At 33.3% G+C, this 7,352-nt stretch overlaps 1 non-coding gene across 1 annotated transcript; it reads right to left on the reverse strand.

Moving 5' to 3' along the window:
* Positions 1-6,886: 6,886 nt before the first annotated feature.
* On the reverse strand, positions 6,887-6,993 carry LOC122101038. The gene has a single exon (XR_006146298.1). It is a non-coding gene; the product is annotated as a U6 spliceosomal RNA (small nuclear RNA).
* Between the last annotated feature and the right edge of the window lie 359 nt (positions 6,994-7,352).

Below are 7,352 nucleotides of genomic sequence, written 5' to 3' on the forward strand. Positions count from 1 at the left end.
TGGAAAAAATAGATTATTTTAATGGAAATAAAATCTTGGCAGAAAATTTGAAAACATGTATATGTATGTATATGTAAATTTGGAGAAATAAAATTTCAAGTGGTATTATCTGTATTTTTCAGTCTCTCACCTACCGATTTACTTACAATTGATTTCTGTTTAGTCTTCACAAAACACTGTTCTCTCACATAAGTACAAAAAAACTGCAAAACAAAAAATACAAAAAGTGCATTATCATAAATGCAAATGTAGTTTATTCCCTACCATAATAATTTGGAGAAAACATGCATTAAGTTAATGGCATTGAATACTGCTCAAGAAGGGGAGTCAACGAGAATGTAGATTATGTGTTTGTGTGTGTGTGTTTGTTCCATGAGTAAGTAATGGAGTCAGAAGTAGACCTAATATTCCTGTTTAGTCTTTTTGCTCAAAGCTGACACTCTACAATGAGAGCTACATCTCCACTTCTGGATTTTGGTTTCTCAATTGGAGAAATATCTCAGATTTTTCTGCATAGGCTGCTTTAAACCAGGATCCTCTGATTTTTACCTCTAAAGTAGCCAGGTTTTAAAATATGAGCCATTGGTGGACAGCAACTACATTAATATTTTTTGCATGTTTGAATGAATTTTAGAGTAAGACATATATGTTACTTTTGAGAATGTAGGAAAATAGTAATTAATATTTAAGAGATCATAAAACATACAAACCTGAACATAGAATTTAGCTGAGAATAGAATGGAATAAATCAAAATTACCTATGATAGTTTTCAGTCTGTGCACAGAAATGATTGCATTGTTGGAGCCCAAGGCCATCAGATAGCTGAGCCCCAGCTGGCTGCTATGCTCATGAGGCCAGCTAGTGATATTCACAAGAATGTGATGTTATTGGATGGCAGGGATCAGCTTCAAGTTCAGAGATCAATACCCATTGATCTCAAACCCTGATATTTTGAAATACATTGTACTTCCATTATCCCAGCTTTTCTTGAATTCCTAGAACCTAAAAAAAGTTTCAGCTTTACTTAGTATTTAACATTTCTTTTTTGCTCTCTCTATTTGTCGGCCGTGGGGCTTGCACTCTGGGACAGGGCATGATCCCTGAGTTCTTTAGCTCACAGCACCACTTTTGTGTTTTATGGTGGTTAATTTGAGATAAAAGTCCGATGAAATTTCCTGCCTGGGCTACCTTTGAACTGCGATCCTCAAAAACAGCTTCCTGAGTACCTTGGATAATAGACACGAGCCACTAGTTTAACCCATTTCTTACTCTATCCTCAAACCCGGTTAACCAGAAATCTAATCCAAATCACATTCTGATTTAACACCAAATGGCTAATGTAAGGAAAATTGTCTAGATTCTATTCAATCGTACATTTTTTTTTGGCTTCTACTTCTTATTGGAAAACTAAAATTTACCTTAAAGCTTGTCCTTCCCTAAACCTAACCGGAACAAAAATGTACCTCACACTTTAAACCAAATTTTATCTGAATGTTTAAAGTAACTGGATTCATTCATTCTTGCCATTCATTCCTCTTAAAATATGTGGCAGTTTTACACAATGTCTTACATGTTTTTCTCATCCTAATCCGCTCTAACTGGCACACCTTGCCTAATCCTAAGCATATATATAACTGAATCATCATGTTAATAACAAGCCACTTTTTCATATTTATCCCAACTCTTGGTCAGCGTAGAGGTCTAAATTTTACTTGCATTTTGAACATAAATTTTAAGTGTTTTTCTATTTCTTGTCAGGTTTTATTGTTCATTATTTTTAAAAAATTTTATTTTGTTGAAAAGATGCTTTAAAGAGGGATTAATTACATGTGTAAGGTAAGGAGTACGTTTCTTGTTGAGCATTGTTACCCACTTCTTTCTTGTTCTCCCACTATTCCATCCCTCCCCACTTCCCTTACCCCACCCTCCCCTGGTGTAAACTTTATTTTCAACTTAGTGTCATGTGAGTATCATTGTTGCAATGGGTCATCCTGTGATGAACCTAAATTTTCTATTTCTCTAATCCTAATTCTAATTCTGTTTGGGATCCTAACCATAACCATAATAATAATGATAGCTCAATTCAAAAGTTAACAAAAAATATTTGGGTTTTTATTCATCCTATTAATTCAATGTATATCTTGAATTAACTTGCAGTTTAGCTTAAATCTTCCAAATTAGTTTATATGCGCATATATAAAGTTGTAATTTTATGTGAAAAACAGAATACCTTTGGAGGAAGGAGTAATGAGAAGGATATAGAGGGAGTATAATCAAATACGTTAAATATATTATGGAATTGGCACTTCTGACAATTAATATCTATTAACACAATAACTAAAAATTAATAAAGAACACACTGCCTTCTAGTGTTCTTTAAGAGAGCCATGATCTGTCTTCTGAAAAAAAAACAAAAACAAACTCGTGTTAGATAAATTTGTCCATGCATAATTTATATTGTTTGCCAATTAGTTAACTTAATGAATAAAAATTTATCGAATAAAATTCCTTGACAAAAAATATAAAACACTTACTTAGCAATTGTTTGAGAAAAAGTTTTTGTCATGAGTTTTAAGAAAAGGAATTGCTATTTCCCTACAAAGAAATGAATTAAGTTTACTAATCTAGTATTTGTAGTAAGTTTAGAGAACATAATTGGCATGAAAAACAACTAACTATACATCTTGTTTCTTGAATGAGTGATATTTTAAACATTGTCTTTTATTGAAATAAATACTTAGGTTTACATTTCAAAATAAGTGCAATTTTATCTCCTTTCAGAATAAGTACTTACCCTGCAATTAAATGTACTAGCATATTCAGGTATTTAAAAGCTAAATTTTCTGTTTGTTATGTAGCTCTACATATTCAGAATGACATGATTTTTTTATTCATAAATGTCTAACCTCAGATTTTTGCTTCATCAATATAAATTTTCTCATGTGGTTGTAGTGAGGGCTACAGTAACCAGAATGATCTAAACCATTTCCTGAATTCTAAATTTTAAATAAAATCATTTTTAAGCTTTGATAATATCATTTATGGTCTCTTCAGAGAAATTAAGCTAAAACAAATGATACTTTTTAAACATTTCACTCACATTGTAAAGAATATTAACATAGGTCAAAAAGAGACTAATTATTTCAGACTCATCATATTTAGTGATCTTAGTGTGAAGAATGTAGAGAGTAGAAGGTCCTTATACTCAATAAATAGTATTGGCTAAATTAAAGCATATATCTGGATTTCTTATTTGGAGGTTAATCACATAGAAACAGGAAAATAATAAAAAAATTTACTTTTGTTTCAACAGAAAAAGATATTTGTGCATGTACCACAGTTGCTTTATTAGTTTGTAGTTGAACACTGGACTTCGATTTATATCTTGGCTGTTGTTGTGAATAATGTGAATAACAATGAACTACAGATATATTTATGAGTTACCCAGAGAGAAATATTCACATGATTGGTGGGTCAGATGATATTTCAACTTAGGATTTCTTTTTTTTTTTTTGGGTCCGGTAGTGGGGCCTGAACTCTGGGCCTGGTCGCTTTCCCTCAGCTCTTCAGCCCAAGGCTAGCGCTCTACCACTTGAGCCACAGCGCCACTTCCGGCTTTTTCCTTTTTGCTTATGTGGTGCTGAGGAATCGAACCCAGGGCCTCAAGCATGCAAGGCAAGCGCTCTACCACTGAGCCACCTTCCCAGCCCAGGATTTCTTTAGAAAACTGCATACTACTTTCTACAATGAGAACACTAACCTGTATTTTGACTAAGAGTATAGAAAATTTCCTTTTCTCCACAGTGTCGCCAGCCAACATTATTACCTTTTGAGTTTTTTTAAAGGGTAGGTTTTTACTGTGTGCAGTACCCAAGACTGGCCTTAAACTCAAATCCTTTTACTCCAACCTCCAATCACTTGGAATTACAAGCCTTTACCACCACACCTGGGTCCTTGGATATTTTTGATAAGAGTTATAATAGTTACAAAGTAGTATTATAGTAATTTTGAATTGCATTTCTCTAATGATTTCTGCTCACAAAGCATTCAGCCAACATAGACGTTTTATTAAATACAAATTTGTAAATCCACAGGAGATTTTCAGGGCTTTTTAGAAAACATGTCTATTCAGAATTTTTGTCCATTTTTAATCAAGTTTCTTGTTAATCTCATCTTTAATCTCTCTACAGCAAATCAATAATTAATTCAAGGTAGTAGAAAGGAAAAAATTAAGCAGCTCTTAACATTTAAAATTTTTTTAATAACATGATATTGCTTAAATCATTTTCTGTTGAGGCTTGAGACTATATAACTCAATTTAGTTAGACCTTTTACAAGACTATATAAAATTTATTTATTTTACTTTGTTCTTTCCAAAGGCTGCATGACTAATTTCACTTGGTTTCTTTCAGTTTCATGTAGTTCAGATTTCAAACTGAAGAATAAATGGAAGGAAGCAAACAAAAAATATATTTCCCCTCATCTGATGATGCCTCTACAAGAATGAGGAAAGTGTTGATGCCTCTAAGGACCTATGATAGAATACAAAAAGACAATTTATTCTTCCAGGTCTTCCTTATCTTTGCGATGTGACTTAAATGATGTAAAACACAATATACTGCTCAGATACTTTTATGTTCTATCAGATTTGCACATTTTCATATGGATTTCACCTCTGTCTACAACATTTCTTCATCGTTCTGTCCCTGATACTTTTACACTATCACGACATAAGATAACCAGTTTGATTTACAGCATGAGAAGTTATCCACCTGGCTTCCTTGGAAGCAGAGCATGGTCAATAGATATTACTTCTGGTTGCTCACACTACATGTAATGGTTTTTTTATTACTTATCATATTGTATTTGGTATTTAAAAAAGAATGCTGGCTAAACTCAAAGCTCATTCATAGGTTTATGTTAAGTGTTTCACAAGTCTTATTCTCTTAATTCTTAAGATAACATTCGCTATAATGCTAATGTTATTACCATTGTAGTGTTGGGAAAAATTGTAGTTAAAGACACTAAGTGCATGGCCCAAAGACACACACAGTGAGGAAGGAAATGAGTCAAAGTTTCCAAAAGTCTTTCAGCAATACCAAAAAGATGGGTAAAATCTCTCCATTCTCCTACACTCTCAATTCAATATTCATTTTGTCCAAGAAATAATAGCATAGCAAATATTGCCCTTGGTGATTGTTTTCTATCACATTTTGTCTTCAACACAGAATGTGTTGGTGACATTGGGTTATCATACACAGAGCTGAGCTTACAAATTGAGGTCCGAAGACAGCCAAATTTCTTCTGTCACACAGTTCCAGTTTCATTTTTAAAAAGTACTAAAACTTTTAAATATCATCACTTACTATCTTTTAACAATCCCCAAACTGACATATACTCACTTCAAAAGGCTTTCAAATTAGGAGATGATAAAACAGGCCCCCATGAAGTAAATTTTCTTTTATTTTTTAAAATTGTTTTGAAAGCCTTGTGCTGGCTGGTCACACCTATAATCCTATCTACTCTGAATATTTGCTCTGGAGTCTGATTTCTGTGGATAACACTTGGGAGCCAATCAGGGACAAAAAAAAAACTTCATGAAATTATTTTTCAAAATGTTTAATGAACTAGCAAAGAGCCAGGAATTGAGATGTAGCTTATATAGTAACTCACCAATCTAGATAGGAAAGGCCTAGCAAGACCTTGAAGCCCTGATTTTAAACTCTGAGCACACCAATGTACATGCATGGCATGTGTTCACATGCACGCGCGTGTTTCCTTGAGCGCTGCCTTACTCACACACACACACATTTATTCAAATTACAGTCATATCAGTGTTCTGCATTAATTTCTTTGTTAACGATATTATATGGGTAAAATACAGGAAATAAACTCTTCCATCTCAGAACATTTTTATATGTTTTTTATTGTAATAATACTGTGCACAGGGGTCACATTTACAAGAACAAGGAAACTAGTACATTTCCTAACAAGCATTGTTACCTCCTCCTTTATATTTCCCATACCATCCCTTCCCTCCCACCTCCACAAGTACACTCCCCTCCCCCTTCCTTCCTCCGCCTAAATTGTAAAGTTCATTTTTCAACATAGTGTCTTGTGCATCTCATTGTTACAATGGGTCAACCTGTATCCCTATTTGAGCATTTTTTCCCTTCCCCTCCCCAAATTAGAGAAGCATACATACAAGATGTAAGTGCACCAACTTCAAATACAGAGAAAACAGGGGTTATATCGTGGGGAGAAACATACAAAAAAACAAAAAATTGACATCACACATTATAAGTACCTGAGAAACAATAGCAAGAAACAAAAAACCACTTGTGTCCCTATTTTGGGGTTCAATTTCTTTAACATCTTTTTATCTGGTTATATGCACATATCTTTTGAACTTTTCTGCTTATCCCAGACATATATTTGTTATTGAAAATAAGGGAAATCATGGGACCTATGTTTCTTTGGACTTGGCTTACTTCAGTCAATAAATTTTTTTCCAAGTCTTTCCATTTCCTAACAAATTGGGCGATGTCATTCTTTCTGATGGAGGCATAGAATTCCATTGTGTAAATATACCGTATTTTCTTGATCCATTCATCTAATGGGGGCATTTGGTTTGGATTCATATCTTAGCTATCATAAATAATGTTGCAATCAACATAGTTGTGCTGGTAGTTTTAGTATGGTCTTGTTTATGATCATTTGGGTAAATCCCCAAAAGTGGTATTACTGTGTCATATGGGAGTTTTATGTAGAGTCTTTTGAGGAACCTCCATACTGCTTTCCAAAGTATTTGAACAAGTTTACACTCCCAGCAAGAATGCAGTACGATTCCCTTGTGACCACCCACCTTTCAGCATCTGTTGTTGTAAAAATATGGAATGCTACACAAATTTTCATGACATACTTGCACAGGGGGCATGCTAATCTTCTCTGTATTATTCCAATGTTAGTGTATGTGATGCTAAATTGAGCACAGAACATTTTTTTATATAAAGTATAATTTTTATTGATTTTACTAAACTAGACAATTCAACAAAATTAAGTTCAAAAGAATTGTTGTGAAATTTTAGAATCATATATTTCTTACATAAGCACACATTTAGGAATAAAATCAAGATAGACATGCCAAAAACAAAATAATTCCAGATATTTGTAGTTCAAGAGATGTGTAGGAGGAGGATATCAATTATTCTATACAAGGCACCTGTCAAAATGAACATTGCAGCAAGTGTTTAGGTTTGTTAAAAGTTTTAAGGTTTTAAATATGCTTAATTTTGGGATTTTGCTTATATATGCCCAAAATAGGACCATTTGGCAGGTATAAAACTTTTCT

Source organism: Dipodomys spectabilis, unplaced genomic scaffold, assembly GCF_019054845.1.
Source record: "Dipodomys spectabilis isolate Male_0828 unplaced genomic scaffold, ASM1905484v1 ptg000619l, whole genome shotgun sequence".
NCBI classification, from domain to species: domain Eukaryota; kingdom Metazoa; phylum Chordata; class Mammalia; order Rodentia; family Heteromyidae; genus Dipodomys; species Dipodomys spectabilis.